Raw genomic sequence first — 18974 nt, 5'->3', positions numbered from 1 at the left:
CGTTTATTTCGTTTTCCTTCACACGCCTTTAATAGCGCACCTATTGACCTAGAGGACTGGCCAGTGGTCACCTACATTTCCAAAATGCAGATGTTGAGGATGTTGCGCCCTTCGGGAGACGGTGCCCAAGGTCTGCGGATCTCAGCCCTGCGCTCCAGTCCTTGGCTGCCACGTGCTGCTGAATCGAGACTCTTGACACTTTGTCTCCCTGCTGGTAGAGACCACTGCGGTGCCCGCCAGATCACTAGGCGGAAATAAAGTCTTCCATGTTCCTCAGTGTTCCCTTTCATTTCAAGGGAAGAATGTTCAACGATCTTCTGCAGCAGCAGCATCCCACAAAACGGGCGTCCATGCCGCGTAATGCCCCCATGGACCGGATTTTTCTGGCTCCTAGGAATTCACAGGTCATCCAGAGACAAGCCCAGTCTCAAACGCATCTGTCCATAAGGCAGCGAGGCCTTCTGTGGCTAGCTAGCCTAAGCAAATTGGATTTGGGATCTTAGTTAATCCTGTCCTCGGTTGTGGCTCCCTTTAAAAATGAGACGAGCCGAGGCCAAAATCTTACCCTTTCAAATTTTACGGAAGTAGGCCCCTTCTGAATCCACCCGGCTTTGGTTGCTGGTATAAACATGCACAACAGGATTGCGCCACACGTTCGTAAAGCTGAGTAAGGGTACGTGTGAAAACGTGTGGATGCGGGGAGCAGGTATGCGGAAACACATGCATCACACTTCCGAGGAGAGCGCATTTGGGGGCGAACTGGCTTGCACCTGTGCAATGCTGACAACGACCCTTGGCGTAGGAGGGAATGCGCAGCTTTCCCCCATTGCCCTTCTGCCCACCTGCCCCCTTCCTCTGCATCTATCAACCCCCGAAATCTCTCTAACCAATGTGAACATCCTCCGCTCTTTCTGCTGAACCCATCCATCAAGGCCTGGTATTCATTGGGCCATCCATCACTCAGGCATACGTGTCCATCCGTCATGTACACCTAGATCTATCTGTCTCCCTATCCATCCCTCCCGCCTCTCTCTCTCCCCCCCCCTCACACACACACAAGAGTCTCTGAGCTCCAAACCCAGCCACTCCAGTAGAAGCCATCTCTTTGCGCAGCTAATTGTAATTATTATTACGCTCTTTCTGACTTACGCAGGCCAGAGAGCTGGGGGTGGGAGAGGGAGAGGGAGCAGAAAAGGAGGGAGGGGGAATTGGTGCTGGTGGAAACCCATTATCTGCTGGGGGCCAAATTGGCAATTTCAGCTGCAAGAAGGCGACATGTCAGAGGAGAAGGAAGGGAGGCGGGCACGGGGCTCCCCCCCTCTTTCCCACCATATTTGCCTTTGCTGACTTTGTGGTGGGTTGCGGGAGGGGGGGGCAGAGAGGGGATGATAAAAAGGGGGGAGGAGAAGGAGGGAGGGGAAGGCGCGCGGGGTTAGAATCCTCGGCTCTTTTCCACCACTGAAGCCCGGTTGCCGAGATACGGGCGCACCAATCAGCGCTCAACAGCTCACCCGAGGCTCTCGCGCCGCTTCCTTTTATGGTGCAGCTAGTCTGCAGGGCGCCGCGTTCGTCACCATATAAGGGCATGAACCTAAATACAGTATCTACCTTGTTCTCTCTCTCGGCGCTTTCGCCTTCGCCTCCTCCTCCCTCCCCCCCCCGCCCTGCGCACCGCCCCCCCCCCGTCCTCGCGCGCCCGCTCCCTCTCTCCCTCTCCCGCCCGAGCCCGAGACGAGTTAAAAGGCGATCGATGCCAGAGCCGAGCACAGCCGCCGCCAGAGGCCGGGTGAAGCAGCAGCAGCAGCGCGGTGCCCAGGCAGGAGGGAGGGAGGGGCAGGGCTGCAGTGGCTGCAGGAACTGCTGCTGCTGCTGATCGAGACACAGATGTGGTTGCCGTATTTCCCCGCCCCCATCTCCCGGGTTATTATTATTATTATTATTAAGTGCAGGCTGCTGCAAATCCTCCGCTTGCTTATTAGGGGCGGAATGCAAATGAGCGGGAGATACTTTCGCACGCAGTAATGGCTTTTGTTAAGGCACGGATCCGGGCGCTGCTGCCAAAATGAAGGAGGGAGGGAGGGAGGGGCAGGGCTGCAGCTCCTGAGGACTCCCTCGTGCCGCAGTCACCTGAGCACCCCTGGAGGGACCTGCTTGCTGGGGGTGGTGGTGGAGAGGAGAGGAGGGAATCCCCCCTATCTGAGAAGGAAGTGGTGCTGGCCACTCAATTTGGGGAGCCGTGTGTAATAATAATAATAATAATAATAATAATAATTAATAATAATATTTATTCCCTCTGGCTCACCAACGTTGCATGACGTTCAAAAGGGGTGGGTGGGTAGCGGAACACGTACTTGTCCAATCTAATGGCCAAGGGGTGGGCTTCCTCCCCCCCCCGCAACACAGCACGGCTTTCTTGCCTGCCTGGAAGCTCTTTCCTGGCCGTGGCAGATATCTGTGGAATAGCGGTGGCGGTATAAAGATGATGGGAGGAAAGGCACTCTGTACGTGCTCAGGGGCACTCTGGTTTTCCCATCGCCTTCTCCTTTTGCTTCGCGTTTCAGGTTGGGGGTGTTGTTGGAAACAGATGGGGGGGCAAATCCTGGCGACTTCCCTTGCGCGGTTTAAATTAAGGCAGACACTAACGGAGGGCGGGCCTAAGGGGCGGCCTGGAAAGGGCTCGCCTCCTAGCCGAGGCGAAGGAGTTGCCGCCGTCACACCTCCTTACAGCTGTCAGATTCCAATTTATGCCTCCTCCTCCTCCTCCTCTCTTCTGTTGACGTCAGCGAGCTGATGTGCCTCGAATGAGATTGCGGGTTGGGGCTGGGGGGACTTGCATGCAAATGCACGGCGCCCCCCCCTCACAACAGGGCTATTTTACCCTAGCTGAGGAACTAAAGAGGCAAACGTGTGAGAGAGAGGGGGGGGGAGGGAGGGAGGGAGGGAGAGAGAGAGAGAGAGAGAGAGAGAGAGAGATTATTCTGGTCCATTTCAGGGGGCTTCTCCCTCCCTCCCTTCCTGATGAACAACTGGATTTTGCTGGCTCTTTCCAGAACCCGGCGGGGAAGATAAACAACTCCCCGAACACGAATATGGCTCAGTGTGTGTAGCTCAGACAAAATGGATCCGAGAAGAAGACCGGGGAGGTGGTGGGGATGGACGTAGGGCGAGATTCTCTGCCTGTCACGGCAACCTTTCATTGGCTGTCCCGGGGGGGGAGGGGAAGGACAGTGTTGCTGCGGAGAGCCGAGCCTGGTTTGCGAGGAACACGCATGTTTGTGTTTCGAGGCAAATTGGGTGGGGGTTGCCGCCGCCGTCCACGGGAACAAAAGGCGTTTTGTGTGAAACGTCCTTGCAAGGCGGAGAGTGTCAGATAAAGCTGCTCGCTGCCGCAGCCGCCGACACACACACACACACACACACACACACACACACACACTCCAGCCCCGCACCGCCTCCGAATGGAGCAATTTTATCTCACAAGGATTTTTCTGTGTGAGTTTGCGGGTCCCGGTGGCTGAAATAGCCTCCTCCTCTCTCCGTGGCGGGAAGGAGAGGAGAGCCGGGAGAGCCTGAAACGTGTGTGTGTGTGTAAGGAACTGATGGGTGTCATGTTCTGGGTGGTGTCCGTCAAAGATCGCTCGGCTTCCAGCCCTCTATTTATTTCGGGGGTGGCGGCAGCGGCGGCGCCGGAGTGGCCTTTGCTTTGCGCTCGTGGCTTAGGATGGGGTTCTAAAGACACTTACTAGGGAGCATGCCCCACTGACTGTAGTGGCACTGATTCCCACAGGATGGCGTGGCCAAGCATCTCCCCAGCTGTGGGCTCCAGATCTCCTTTGGACTCCACTTCCCTGCGCGAGGCGCTGCGCGGCTCCTGAAGCCGCTCTTGGCGCTAAGGCAGAGGTCCACTGGGGCTTGGCTCAGGTCCGGGCAGTCTGCAGTGGGGCGCAGTGGTTTGAGGGTCAGCAGCCCAGCAAGCGCCTCTGCATGGGTCCCCCAACATCAACCCCCTGGGTGCAGGTTTCCCCCACCACCCAGTTGCCACATTGCTATTCTGTCTACATCAGCTTCGGTTCCTGACCACAGCGCCAGTGAGTGCACACATAGTTCCATTCATTCCCCCACGACACGCCCAAACTTCTCCTGGCCGACCAGTTTCTCTAATCCCCGTCGTATTTCTGCCCAGGGAGCGGCTGATGGAAGCACAGACGTCCTGGAACCTGGAGCAACCCAACGTGTTCTGCCAAATCTCTCTTGTGTCCTGGTTTTCGAGGGACGGGGAAAGGGATAGAGACAGATCGGAGTCCTCACCCGCGTGTCTTCTGCTTGGGCAGAAAAGGATTACTGATTCCAGACTACAGGGGCGCAGAAGGAGACCACAGTGAAAATCGATGGATGACCCTGCTTTCTGAGCCCCAGATTCCTGAGAGTCATCGCCTCTTTCATCACCTACACACGAAATTGTAGCTCCTACGATTTTGTGTGGATGACAATTTCCATGTGCTTTCAGAGGCTGCGATTTTACACACACACTGCGCAAACTCAGAATATGTGAAGTACTTAAAATAATAATAATAATAATAATAATAATAATAATAATAATAATAATACTTTTGAGAGAAGGGAAGATCCAGGAGAAAAATGGCACACACAGCCCAACGGGAGAGTTAAACCCGAATAAATGGGTCTAAGGTGTAAGTGCCCTCAAGACGCATTTACAACCGGATGAATAGTTCATTTGAAATTATAATACATCAGGATTATGAAGGAGCGTTTGGCGTCCAAGAACGCACACAATTACTTGGGAGTAAATCTCACTGAACCCGAAGATCAGGCCGTAGGTTCTGGTGTGAAGACAACGAAAGCCCCATTGGTTTAAGTGGAGGGTCGATTGTGCGGCCATAGAATCATATAATTGTAGCGTTGGAAGGGACCCCGTGCAATGCAGGAATCTCAGCTAGAGGAGTCTCAGACAGATGGCCACCCATCCTCTGCTTGTGTGGTTTTTAACCAGGTGGCACTTATTCCTCAAGGCGAGCGGAGAAGTTTCTGCTGAAACGAAGCGGCTCTCGCGCCTGGTTCGGCGGCTCCCTCGCTTTTGCGCGCAGAGACCATTTCTAGTAGCACGATGCCACCTATGGAATGTACCTGGAATTATTCTTTACCACGCAGCACACATAGCACGAGACATCCTCCTGCCCCACTTCGGAAATACCTAATCCCGGGAGGGAGGTGCGTTTTGGGAATGAGAGGCTGTCACAAAAAGAGCAGCTTCAGAAACTGCAACAGCAAAAAGGAGGAGTAGCAGAAAACGTGGAGGTAGCCGTGTTGGCTGCTGAAAAAATGCGGGAGATCATCTAAGACCTCTGTTGGGCTAATAAAAATGCTACGAAATAGCGCGCGAGGCGCCGAAGAGCCCCGGAAAACTCGAAAGCTTGCGTGTTGTTTTGTGACATTTGGGCACGTAATGAAGGTGTTGCCCTAATGTGGCTTTTGAACCAACAGTGGTTCTTGCTTGTTTAGACCAGCATGGATCTCTAAGCAGTGCATAAACTTACTGTAGCCTGTTAAAATAATAGTTTCCTTTAAAGGAGGTGAAGTTTGCATAAATGATACGCTCCAAAATCTGCTTTCAGTATCAGAGCAGGTTCTGACATCAAAGCTAGTGCTGGAGTCCTGGCTGGCATCTGACTAAAGGTTCCTCTGAGCACACACAGAGGACATTTTCTCCATCTCTGAGATATCACAGCCTCAGGAATTATGTACCGACTTGAGATGAGTGAACAAGGCTTTCAAGGCGGGTAGCGGAGTTTCCAGGTAGACTTTCTTTTCAGGCACCTCTCTTTTTGGAGCAAAGATAACGCGACCAGTACCTGAAGGGGTCTAAAGTGACGTCCTCGCAGAAAAGAGACTGTGCTCAAGACACTGGGGCTGCCGGCAGACCTCTAGAATCCAGCGGTTTGCAGCTGTACCCGGGTTCGAATAATTTCATTAATTCTGAGTCAGGGTTTTTCTTTTGTCAGGGCGGGGCAACTCGTTCTAGAGGGTGCGAGTAGCGTTACCCAAACCCAACAATTGTCCTTCGGAAAGCAGAGGGATAGCCTTGGCTGTGTAAAACACACATCTTTGTTCCGCTCAACCGAGGAGGTAAAGCAAGTAGGACCGGAATACTCGGAGTGGCCGCAAGCTGCAAACCACAAATGCGGTTTCCGACCAGGAGCGCAGGACTCTTTCAGGAATGCAAGAGGTTGGATTAAATGACCTTTGTGATCTCTTCCAACTCTACAATTATTCCATTATTCTATTATTTCAGGGGCAGTCACCCTCGCATCCCTGGAAGGATGAGCTTTCGGGGCCACACACCCCAACTCCCACCTCACTGTTCCCGAACTAGGACGGAGTTGACCCGGAAACCGGGTCCAGGATTCTCCCAGCTGATTCCTGATTATGGGTCCTCTGAGAGACACCGATATTCGAAAGAAGGTCCTCGTTGCACTGAAATTGAATCTGCCCCAGTGTGCAAAGGACTGGAAGCTAAGCGCCTTGCGGGAATTGCTTTGGATTTCTTCAGTCACTTCCCTGGAAATCAGTTCTTGAAAATAATTGGAAAGTCGGTCCTTTCCTTTCCTCCTACAACCCAGAGACGAGAACACACACACACACACACACACACACACACACACACACACACACACAGAGAGAGAGAGAGAGAGAGAGAGAGAGAGAGAGCGCCAGAAAAAATCAATTATCTTTCCTCTGTCCTAGTTACAATTTACTGAGGGCTTTTGTGAATATCGAAGCTGAAGTGAACCGTCTCTTCTACGTCTTTGTCCCCCCTCGCCTCCCCGAAGCACACACAGCTCCACGCACCACCAGGCTCCCTTTGTTGTGGCCTGGGCGATTTCCGAAGGCGAGTCAGAATCAAAAGTCTGCAGAAGATCAAAGTCCGCAACAGGCAGCGGAAGTTCGACTGAGGTCCAGGAAACGCCCGCTTGCCTTTGAAAGAATCCCTGGCACGTCGAGAAGTCGCTTTTCCTGGCTGCGTAGGCGACCTTTCAGGAAAGTCTCTCTCTCTCTCTCTCTCTCTCTCTCTCTCTCTCTCTCTCTCTCTCTCTCTCTCTCTCTCTCTCTCTCTCTCTCCCAGCCTCTTTCCAGTTAGCGAGTTCGGGCTTGCAGCTGTGCAGTGCGATCCCACGCGGGTCTGCTCAGAACGAAGCCCCATTGAGTTCAGCGGGCTGTGTGCAACGGTGGATTTGCGCAAGTCCAGCGGAGATCCGCATGTAATTTCCGCAGATTTCGCTGCCGCTACTTACACCCCATAATGTTCCGGAGGTGTCACCCGCCCTTCAGGAAGGTGTTTGCGGTCCGTGGAGGGGAGGGGGACCCTGTAAGGACTTGCAGGAGAGTAAGCACTTTCCACTAGTGAAATGCCGGAACGAGAGGCCAGTTCCGCAGCCCAAAATGTCGTCACTTTATGCGAATAAAAGATCACATTTGAGATCTACGCAACACTCACCAACCTGTTGTTGTTGTTGTTGTTGTTGAAGCAGCAGCAGCAGCAGCGGGACTTAGGAATTAATGATCAGAGATTTTCTTAAAAACCTTACCGCTTTTTCTGATGTACCTATCGACTATACAGCGACATGCATAGTATTGAGAGGTTGCTAGAGAATGGAGTTAGGGACGCTCTTTAGAAGCGAATCCGGACCCCCACCCCAATGGCAAGAAGACAGTTCATTCAAAAACAGTAGATGGCGGCGGTTTTGCTTTTTGTTATTCCTCCTCCGGTAGGCACTTCCAGCTTAAACGTGGCAAAAGATAGCGAAGTCTGTGGCACGTCAAAGCCTACTATCTTTGTGGATGGCACCAACTCAGGGGAAGGACTGTAGCTCAGTGGTAGAGCGTCAAGGTTGCATACAGAAGGTCCCAGGTTCAAGTCCCCAACATCTCTGAGGGATAGTTCAGTTGGTAGAACGTGAGACTCTTAATCTCAGGGTCGTTGGTTGGTGCCCCACTGCATTGCAGGGGGTTGGACTAGATGACCCTTGTGGTCTCTTCCAACTCTGCAAATCTGTGATCTCCAGATCGGCCCGGGAATGCCCCTGTCTGGAGAACCACTGCTGGCCAGCATAGTCAATACAGAACCAGCAGGACCAATGATCTGATTCAGGATACGGAAGCTTTCTGTGTTCCTAGTTAGGTGAGTTAGGCTGAAAGGCAGTGATTGCTCCAAGATTTTGCAGTGAGTTTTATGGTCTCAGTCCAGCACTGGCTGTGATGGGTCGGTTAAGGCTGCAATCTCTTCTACCCTAAACATACTTACTTCCAATGGAATTTATTCCCGTTGCGGCGAGGAAACGGTTAATCCGCGCCGTTCAACTCTCACTTTAGCCTTACCCATAGGAACAAACTCCTATGGTCCCTTGTCCCCCCAATTAAATATTTTAGGGGGCCGGTTCCCTCAAAAATTGTGGGGAATTCCCATTCAAATGCTGTTTGTGTGCCACGTCATGTGATCGATTATGTTGGGCAGGGCTTATCTGCCCCCCCCCCCAATATTTGATTCAAGTTGGCACCCCTGGCCTTGATCTCGCAACTGCAAGGGAATATGCTCCACTGAACGCAGCGGTGCTTACTTGTAAGTAAAGATATGAAGAGGATCCAGGTTGTGACCTGAGGCAAGCTACGTTTCCAGACTGGAGCATTATAAAAATCACATTCGTCTATTTTACAGGGTTGTTAGGAGATTATTGAGACCGGGTACAGGTGAGGCGCTTGAAGTTACCTAAGGAAGCGCCAAGTATTGGGGATGCGGCACAGCCCCACAGTCTGATGCACGCAAGTCAGGAAGGAACAGCGACTCCAGTCGAATTGGAATCCTTGCAGCCGACAGGAAGGCGAGAGCTCTGAGTTTGGCCTGGTCCGGCAGCATCCTTCGCCTGTTTGCTTCAAGGGCCGGTGGCAGGTCATGTGACTTCTGGCCTCTGCCAGTGCACGCAGTTCTAAGACCCAGCAGAAAGTCACAGGACACCCGACCCCTGTGCAAGCAACAACAACAACAACAACAACAACAACCAGGCCCCAGCTGGACGAGAGATGCCTCTTTTATAACTCATCACTTTCCCCACCCGGCATCGTTAAACTGCTCGCTGCTTGACCTTTTCCACTCTCTCATTTCGTAAGTCTGCGTCTGTAATGGAAGCGAACTGCTTTCGGAGGGAGTACAGCAGTCTGGAAAGCGAGATTAAAATCACACACACACACACAGAGTGGGTTCCAGCAGTTAGGAGGGAGACATGATCAAGGATGGTTAATATCTCCAGGAAAGTCCTCTTTTCTATGGAACACCATTGCCTTGATTTAGGTAAAGATTCAACGCGTCTGTGTATTTGCAGTTGCGTGGAAAACTTTGTTAGTGCTCTGTCTACGTTTATGTTTGTTTTATTTATTATCTGTTATAGTTGTTGGAAAAATTATCTCTCTAGAAAGAGTGATTTCTGCCTGCTTTTCTGGTGCTTAGCTCTTTGCAGGAGAAGGCCATGTCAGGGCCGGGTTCCTTTGCATGCCCAGAATCCAGCCCCTGTTCTTATTCTTATTCTTCTTAATAAAATTTGTATACCGCCTTTCATCCGTAGATCTCAAGGCGGTTCACGTATTTCTGCTCTCTACGAAGACCATTCGCCTTGCACTGATGCAGTTACGATATTGCAACGCCTGGTACGACTCTGTCCTCACTCCCCACCGCTTGCCGCATCTATGATTTTCCTTTCTGCGCCTGCCCCAGGGGCTGTTGTTGTTCCACATCTTCGGGGGGTCTTTTTGGACGGAATCTGGAATCTGCATAGGATAGTAGACAGCCAGGCCTCAAATCCGTGCTACCACTTGGCTGCAGCCTGGAGGGGAGTATCGTACAGCGGGGTGAGGGAGAGTGGAATAGGAGAAGAAATAACCAGCCTGTCCCTATGACTATGCAGAAGGTATGCAAATCCCCTTGCTGTATTAACCAGAACCAGCGTCTGCCTCTGAGCTTAGGAGGAAGCCGGGTTTCCCAAAGGCAGGACTTGTTGGTTTCGGTGAATATCAGTTTACCTATCTATATAAGCACTGGACGCCAGTAGCAGCCCTTTCCCACCTTCTCTGTGACATCATGGATTCGTCCACCCAGATTTAGTGAAACTTTTGATCAGCTTAACACAGTTTTGAATACCTCTCAAATGCAATACATTTCCCTCACCTCAAAGAACCCTGGGAACTGCAGTTTGCTAAGGTTGCTGGGAATTGTAGTTCTGTGAGGGGTTAACTACAATGCCCAGGAATCTTTTGTGGTAGTGGGAATGTGCTTCAAATTGTGATGGTGTGTAGGCACTGGCAGTCAGAGCCTAGCCTTGTGAGAAAGAGAAAAGGAATCGCTCTTGGTCCTTTCTCTCTCTCTCATTAGAAAGAAAAGCCCCAGGACCGGTTCAACGGCAGACAAAAGTGATTTTGTGCGAGGCAACGCGATGATCTGTGCCAAGCCTGGAACAGGTGGAGCAACCAGTTAACATGGGAGAAATGAACCACTTCCTTGGGCAGAGAAGGGTATGATTTTCTGAATCTCCCCTTGACCTTCCCCAGAGAAGTGGTTTCAGACTTCCCTTAGTGCTCGAACCTGCTGTCAGAATCAGGATTTAACAGTATCCATGAAGCACAGAGGGAATTGTTATTGCAGAGCACACCCAACCCCCCTCCCTCTCTAAATGGCACCCGTGAGAAAGGGTGCCACCCTCGAGCATGTCCTGAGTTCCTTCCAAGAGCCGCTGAGGAACCTCACACAACATGCAAGACAAGTGAGACTAGCAGCCATTTTCAGCCTTGCCATTTCTCCTCCAATGTCCGGACTCCCGTGCCAATGATCAGCGACGTAACATAGAAATCCAACAGGTAATGCTTTCAGATATTCAGATGTAGCGACCGGATTGTGGGGGCGGGGTGATGACAGCCAGACACCTTTGACTTCCAGGCACCTTTATTTTGTAGGGAAAGGTCACTGGGGCTGTCCTAACACGACATGCAGAAGCTGTTGCCTTCCTACTCTGCGTCAATTAATCCTGAATATCGATGATTACCAAGGCGGTTTGGGTAGGCTGTTAAAAAGATGTTGCTTAATGCGGACTAGTTACTTTGCAAGTCCTTTGCGAGTGTCCCCACCCCACCTCCCGCGTCTGGAGCCCCTGCCTTCCGCTTTCGAAGCAAGAAAGGGACTCCAACCAACCACACGACCGTTGGTGGTTTCCTGCTTAACAGAAAGCTAGGGAGCGGATGCAGTTTTTTGAGGACGGGAGCAGCCCCAAAGCAAGGGGGGGGGGTTTAGTTCTCAGACAGGCTTGGAAAGGGGGAGAAGGAAATCGGCTACAGCTGTGCTCTTCAGAGTGCTGACAGGACTAAGAATGAAACACACATACTTCCGGCAGCAGTCTTGTGGTGACATCTCCTTTCGCAGGTAAGAGCGCACAGCCCCGTCAGCGTCTGTAGACGTGTCACTCTCTCTGCAAACCGTGGAACTTAGGCAGCATGACAGACTATATAAAAAAAGTTGGAAAGTGGGCAGAGAGAAGGGTGCAATAACTATTTGCTCATAACCTCAAATCTCCCCCTCTCTCGCCCTTCTCTGTGCATATCAGCCTCCGGAGCGCTTGTTATCGGAGAGAGGAAGCACCTGAAATCCACGGATCTCGTAAATATCGAGGGTGAAGAGAACAAAAAGCAGCTCGAGAAGTTCGGGAAGACTGGGGTTCACAAGCAAATTCAAACGGAGCGCGAGAACTTCAGGGCAAGATAATTTAAAGGGCCTGGATTAGGCGGGCTTTGCGGACTGGGCTCTTCTGAGCGTCTGTTTTGATGTTGTTATGTACTTGGTTTTAAATAAGGGAACCTAGAGTCGTTTGCAGCTTCTGATCCTGGCACGCAAACAGAACAGGTGTGTTCACTGCGATTCCACCCCCACCCCACCCCGCTCCCTAAAACTCCCCGAAAGATTTCTCCTAGCTAAATGATAAGCGGGAGATGGAGAGCGCAGAGTATCGTTTGTACAGAACACAATGCACGCATTTTAGATTAATTAAAATAGTTTTGGTGGGTGAAGGGTTATATGGATTACGTTATGGTCGGAGATAACAGGTGTCCAGGTCTCTCTCCCTCCTCCCGCCCCAGTGCTGTGTGTTAACTGAGATTTGCCACTAGGAACGGTTCATTCAAAGAGCAGCAGAATCCACGCCCCTCGCCGCCACCACCACCTTTTGCCTCCACAAGACCAAATAGGAAGCTGTTGGATTAGATTCCTCAGCCAGGAATATGGCGCAGTTATCTGTTGCCTTTGAAAGTGGAATGTCTCTTGCCTAGAAAGGAAGAGATGGGGTGGGTGGGAGTAAAGTTTGTTCTGGTCTTCTTGGGATTGGGACGTTTCTCTCCTTGCATTTATCAGTGCTAGGTCTGTAGGTAGGTGATGCTTGGTAAACTAGATTGTCTCTCCAACTTCCCCCAAGGGCATGGGCGCAGTCAAGGGGGGTTCAAGTAAAACAACGGCAATACTTAACTAACTGACCAATCACGCCGGTTCCGCCCCTCCTACAAAAGTCCTGTCCCCCTAACAAGGTAGCCTTACAAAAATCCTGGCTACTCCCATGCCCAAGGATTTCCATTTCAGGGTGTTTGCCCCGCCCCGCGGCGAGAGATGGGCACGAGCATTTTCCTGCGTTTCTTTTAGCAAGAAACTGGGGCTCTTGATTTCACAGTCCAAGCCATATGCATTTGGGCTTTTGTCTACACAAGACAGGGACATCGCATGAGCTTCTGCACTGAGCTATGGCCCTTCCCGCTGGTCAAGATAGTTTCATAGGATGGTTGCCCCCTTCTAATTGTACAGTTGTACAGCTAGGGAGAGGAAGGTGCTCCAGAAGGTCATAACCACAGCCCAAAGGATTATTGGTCATCCTCTCCCATCTTTGGAAGAACTGTACGGTTCCCGTTGTCTTAGGAAAGCAAATAACATCCTGCAGGATTCATCTCACCCGGGACACGGTCTGTTTGCACTACTGCCTTCTGGCAGGAGATATAGAAACATCAAGTCAAAGACAAATAGACTGAAAAACAGTTTCTATCCAAGAGCTGTGGCCTTTTTGAATGCTGTAACTCGATAGTGTGACCTGGGAGTTTGATGGGTGTGGTGTGGGTGTGGCTGGAATGTGGTTTGTTTGGTTGTTGTTGTTGTTTTGCTTTTGATGTTTTAAGGGATGGCATCCAATTTCGTTGCACTTTGTACAATGTTGCACTTGTGTAATGACAATAAAGAATCTATTCTATTCTATTCTATTCTATTCTATTCTATTCTATTCTATTCTATTCTATTCTATTCTATTCTAATGCGTCCCATTTGACTGGAGGTTGGAGTCAGAAGACCCCAATTCAATTCGTATCCCCCAAAACAATGCAGGTTAATTAATCCGGGGCAAAACCACGAGTGCTCTCTCACTCTCATCGCCATGCACTGAAACACAGTGGCCAAGACACCCAGCTCTTTGTGACCCAAGTGTACGGCGCAGGAAATTCACTTCCCATGTCCCTGTAGTGATGAACATGCCCCTAACGCTGGGAAGCTCTAATACTGTAATATTAATCCATATTAGTGGAAACAACAACCTGAGGGCAGGGGTGGCGTTTATTATAATCAGATAGCCAAATGCAGAATAAAAGACCGTGATCTAGTCAGGCACATTCCAAAGAAAGAAAGAAAGAAAGAAAGAAAGAAAGAAAGAAAGAAAGAAAGAAAGAAAGAAAGAAAGAAAGAAAGAAAAGAGGCTCTAGCAACAACCACATCGAGTCCCAGTCGGCTGTCCTCAGCCAGCCAATGACCCGCGAGCTGCGCGCCTATTGGCGCAGCGCCTCGCTGGCGCAGACTCAGTGCTCGCCGCGGTCAGTTTCCTTGCGCGTCCGGCGCTGCCTCTGATCTGCTGCGGCCGCCGAGACTCCCTGGCAATGGTTGTTTCTGTGTGTCTTGGCTTCAAGGGAAGCTTCCCGTGGCCGCTCAGCGGCGAGGACCGCAGCCGCTGCTTTGCAAGAAGGCGGCGAGGGGGGGGGGGAAGGAAAGTAAATATATATTCTGGTTTTTGCCCGACTACTGTAACAGCAGCCCTAGCTGGGAACAGAAGAAATGCAAGCTTACGTCTTCAAGGAATGTTCACTAGCTGCTTTGGCGCTTCTTTTTCTCTCATCCCACAATTTATTTATTATTATTTTTTTTGGGGGGGGGAGTAGTGGGATTTAGTGAGGATGCGCCTGTCTTTTAGAAATGAAGCTTTTTATCAGTTGTTGCCCAACATGTTAAATAGGACGGATGTGTTGTTGGCAACGTGGTTGTACATAGACATCCAGCGTGGCCAAGAACTAGATTTTGGGGAGACTCGGGATTCAAACCCCTTTTCAGCAGTTAAACTTACTAGTGATCCTGGGGCAGTCAGTCACCATCTTTCAGATTGACTTAGCTCGCAGGGTTGTTGTTCCGTCAGTGGCGTAGCGTGGGTTGTCAGCACCCGGGGCAAGGCAAGTAATTTGCGCCCCCTAACCCTAACCCCCAGATGTTGCGCCCGGTGCGACCGCCCCCCCTGCACCCCCCACGCTACGCCACTGTGTTCCGTTAAAATGGAGGGAAGCATGCAGGCACTAGGCCCTGAATTCTCCGGAGAAGCGACTGTATTGAAATGTAATAAAAGAATAACAATATTTTCCTCTCCTTGCACACTTATGACACCCGACCTTAAAACACTTGGACTTAAATGGACTGATTTAAATGCAAACCTCTATGCAGGAACGCCTAAGCTGCAATCGTACAGTACTTGCGCGGGACCAATCCCCACTGAATTCAGTGGCACTTACTTCTGAGTAGGTGACTTATGGGTCGCTTCCAACAAAAAAAAGTACCTAAGCGATTTACAAACAAGTTTAAAGACCCCCCCCCAAAGAGTTCTATATATAAAGCAATACACTTCCATAAAGCCCCTGGCAGTAGGGTCAATGTACAGTCAGGGATGATGGGATTTGTAGTCAAGCAGCAGACTTTGCGTTGTTCATATCGCTGCCTGCAGGAACCTCTTCTTTCTGAGCTGAGCCTGAAAGGAAATTCCATTGAAATCAGCGAAGATTCCCTTGCCACTAAATGTGCCGAAGATTAAGCTAAGGGAGTTCACAATCGGCGCATTCAATATTGAGTGACTGCGACCTCAGGTGATGACTTACAGCCACCACCTCACGTCAGTTGGGTCACAGTGCTTTTTAATGGCAGCTTCTTAAACACCCATCTATGAGTCAGCCGGGGAAATAGAGGGTTTTGCTCCCGCAGGTGTGTATCCCTCGCCCCTCATCTTTAGTCCCTTGATTGTGAGTTGATTCTGTTATCAGTAACCCGGGGCGGGTGCTGAGTGCTTTATAATCCTTATCGCTTTCCTCTTATAACACGGGTGTGTGATTTTGCTTTGATATTTGCATTAAATAGATGAGTTGGAGAGATTTGAAGAGCGCCCTGTTTTTAATGGGACAGGCCATTTATGGCAAGACTCACTGCTGATCAGTATGATAGAAAGGCGATTTAAGTTCCCAGGGAGTGTGACAAAGGTCCCATCTGCACTATAGATTTAAAACAGTATCCTGCCACATGTCCCCCCCCCCCAATAATCCTGGGAACTGTAGTTAGCTAACCCTGAACGTTGTTAGGAAGCCTCTGTTCCCTTCAAAGAGGTACAATTCCCAGAATTCCCTGGCAAGAAGGGGTGGCTGCTAAACCATTCTGGGATCTGTAGCTCTGAAAGAGGAGCAGGTGCCTCCTGAAAATTCTCAGCACCCTTAGCGAACTACAGTTCCCAGGATTCTTGGAAGAAAGCCAAGACTGTGTAAAGTGGTCTGATGCGGCTTTAAATATATAGTGCAGATGGGGTCATAGAGAGAGAGGGAAGGAGAAGCCTCTTCTCCATGGTTTGAACTATAAACGGGTCTGTTGCCCTTGCTACTTCGTTGGATTCCAGCTCCTGTAAGCCCCAGTCCGTATAGCCAGCGGTCAAGGACGAAGTGATTCTCAGTTAAGCAACATTTGGAAGAAGAGGAATTTCCCACCCTTGCTATAAAGGCAAAATCGATTTTCAGGGCAACCCTGAGTTCAAAAGCTGAGCCTCTGCGATCTACAGAACTTACCCTCGGTTCAGTTAGTATAAGATTGGAGTTTTAGCCCTGAGGCTAAAGCAGTATGTGTAACCCGATCCCCTCGATCTTTATCCCGAAGTAAATCCCACAGGATCCAATAGGTCTAACTCCCATGGACGTGCGTGCAATACTGAAGCCCAGGCCTCCACATGAAACCAAGAGCTTTAAACAGGAGACTGGCAACTCGCAACAGGTCTGGATTCATTCATTCCAGAATAACTACCATTCTTTGCTTCTACTGATAAAGGAGGTTTAGAATTTCGACAGAACAGGCGCACTGTGTAAAGTGGTCTGATGGTGAAGTCAGCCTTCTTCTGACCAACCTGGTGCCTCCAGATGTTTTGGACTACAATGCCCATGAGCCTCAGCTAGCACAGTCGCATATCTGATAGAGGAGTGGCCTGATGGAAGTGGCAGTCCGACGGATGCGGAGGACTCCCGCTGGGCGAACACTGAGATAAGGGGGAACCGGCTCATGCAAATAAGCGCTTCAGTAAATCCCAGGGGGTGAGGCCGGCACTCCTTTTCCTTCCTACTGGTGGTCACTGTCTCGCCTCTCCCCGCCGCCTCTTTCTGACTTCTCTGGTGAACTGGACGAGGCTTTTTTTTAAAGGGCTGCCCGCCTTTTAAGGGTTGCCCTCTGACTCTGCCGTGGGGTGCAGGGGGTCCCCTTGCCCCCAGGTTGCGGGGGGAGGGTCCTGGTTGGCCGCAGCCCAGCCAGGGTCAGCCCTCGTTGACCTCCGTCCCCTCTCGCCCTACTTCCCCCCTTCCAGGTCCCCGCGGCCGGGGGTCTCCCTCCTTTCCGCTTCATTCTTCTCACACCACCCCTCAGCCCCGGGGCAGCCAAGCGCGTTGATGGGATTGAGCAGAAACCCGCTGGGTCCTGCCTTGGACGGGCCGCCCAGAGACGGCAGCCCCTGGCTCCGAGGCAACGCTGGCCTGCAGGGGAAGAAGGGCAGCTCTTCCAGGCCGCCACCTGCTCAAGCCGGCCGGCGCTGCCCAAAAATAAAAAATAAAAAAGTCCTGCTCAACTCAAGCGAGAACCCTCAGCACAGACTGGGCAGCCACAAGGGCGAGCGACGGGAAGGTCCGGCCCGTCCTTCTTGCGGAGCGTCCTTTGAAATGGATTGGACGGGTCCTGCTTCGTGGGGGCGGATGCTAAATACAGCCATGGAAGGTTCGGGTTCCTCGGTTCAGGGTCGTGACCTTCCCTCCGCTTGTTTGGAGACCAAATGCACAACGCGCGGGCCTTGGCTCTGCTTTGGCCTTCCCGGCCAAGTGTTTTCAACAAATGGAGGACCCCATCGGGTTGGGCGGCTGGGTAGGAGGTGAACTCACTACGAAGCAAGGCAGTGTGGGTGTATGTGGAAATTTAGGGGCGAATCCTGATAAGCTAAGGTTTTTCTTGGAGGGAGGGGATTTAAGATTGCCCAACTCATTCTAGGGAAAGCCTGAAGGCGGTGTGAAAGGCGAAGGGGGGGACAGCATTGTTTTTCTACTCCACAAAATTACCATTATTTTTTTTAAAAAAGAGAAATATCATAGGATCTGACCTGTTTTTTTAACAAAAATGGTTGCAAGTGGGATGCACATCTGTCCAATAGAACAAAGATTTCAGGAAAAGTAAAAATTAAGAAATGTAAAATCTCCAGGAACTGAAGAAAAGCTCATATTCGGACTGGGATTAAGAATCCCAAGGGCAGGCCAGGGAATGTTTGCTGGGGATATCTCAGTTCTTCAGCAGGGAGAAATTCGCTGACTCCTCTCCACATCCCCCGATCCCAGCTAAGGGCGCTGCTATCTTCTGTTGCCCTCTCGGTTTGGTACACTGTGCTCAGACTAGCTTCCTTCCTACCCACCCACCCCCCAAAAAACCCTGGGCGTTTGGGTGTCATCAGCACCGCACACTAGCCAACTGAGCTATCCAGGACAATAGCCCTCCCCCGTTGTTGTTCCTCAGACTTTCTGCCACCACCAGCGGAGTCAGAATTTAGCTATCGTGCCTAGTAGCTATTGATAGCCTTGCCCAGCATGGCCTGGCCTGGCTTTCCTCTTTAAAGCCGCCCGAGTTGGTGGCCAGCGCTACATCCCGTTGCAGCGAGCTCCACCGGCAATAGAGACACGAATTATGTGGATAATGATAATGATCATCCTCATCAGATGAGAGTGCCTGTAACTAGCCAGGGCGATGGTTTTCCCCAGACTCAAGCCCTTGCAAAGGCATCTCTGCGTAGCATTTGGTATTTGGCTCCTCTCCCAGAGGGGTGATGCAGGCTGAAGGGACACGGGTGCGGGGCAGGGGGCACCTTTGCACCAGGCAGGAAGCTGCGGCTGCCTTGTCCACGTGTCGCCTCCCTGTCACTTGCAAAACAGCCCCCTCCCCCTCCCCTCTGCCTCACTCGCAGAGACAGAACGGCTGACAGGAGGAGAGACGCGCGCCGTATTTATTGGGTTAGACGCGCCCTTTGCCCCCATAAACCACACACCAAAGCACTCACTCGGGACCCCATCCCTCTACGCCAGAGGTAACCAACGTGGTGCCCTCCAGACGGTGTTGGACTAACAGCCACCAACAGCCTCAAGCAAAATAGTTAATGGTGTGAGGGATGATGAGAGTTGTAGCTCAACAACTTCTGGCGCCAACCACCCTGACTAGTGGACAGCTCATTTGGTTAGACCGTGGTGCTGACAGTGCCAAGGTTGCAGGTTCGATTCCGTATGGGGCAACCGCATATTCCTAGATGATCTTCAGG

The 18974-nt window shown here is 51.2% G+C and overlaps 2 long non-coding RNA genes across 2 annotated transcripts in view; one reads left to right on the top strand and one right to left on the bottom strand.

Annotated features, from left to right (window-relative positions):
• LOC308579917 overlaps positions 1-18974 on the bottom strand; it is a 194010-nt gene that overhangs the window by 118805 nt on the left and 56231 nt on the right. The gene's annotated exons all lie outside the window — the stretch shown is intronic.
• LOC308582202 lies at positions 10582-11853 on the top strand. The gene is made up of 2 exons (XR_014005552.1): positions 10582-10917; positions 11658-11853. It is a non-coding gene; the product is annotated as an uncharacterized lncRNA (long non-coding RNA).

This window comes from Podarcis bocagei, assembly GCF_964188305.1.
Source record: "Podarcis bocagei genome assembly, chromosome: 2".
In the NCBI taxonomy this organism is placed as follows: domain Eukaryota; kingdom Metazoa; phylum Chordata; class Lepidosauria; order Squamata; family Lacertidae; genus Podarcis; species Podarcis bocagei.
This window is presented reverse-complemented; position numbering and strand designations above follow the sequence as displayed.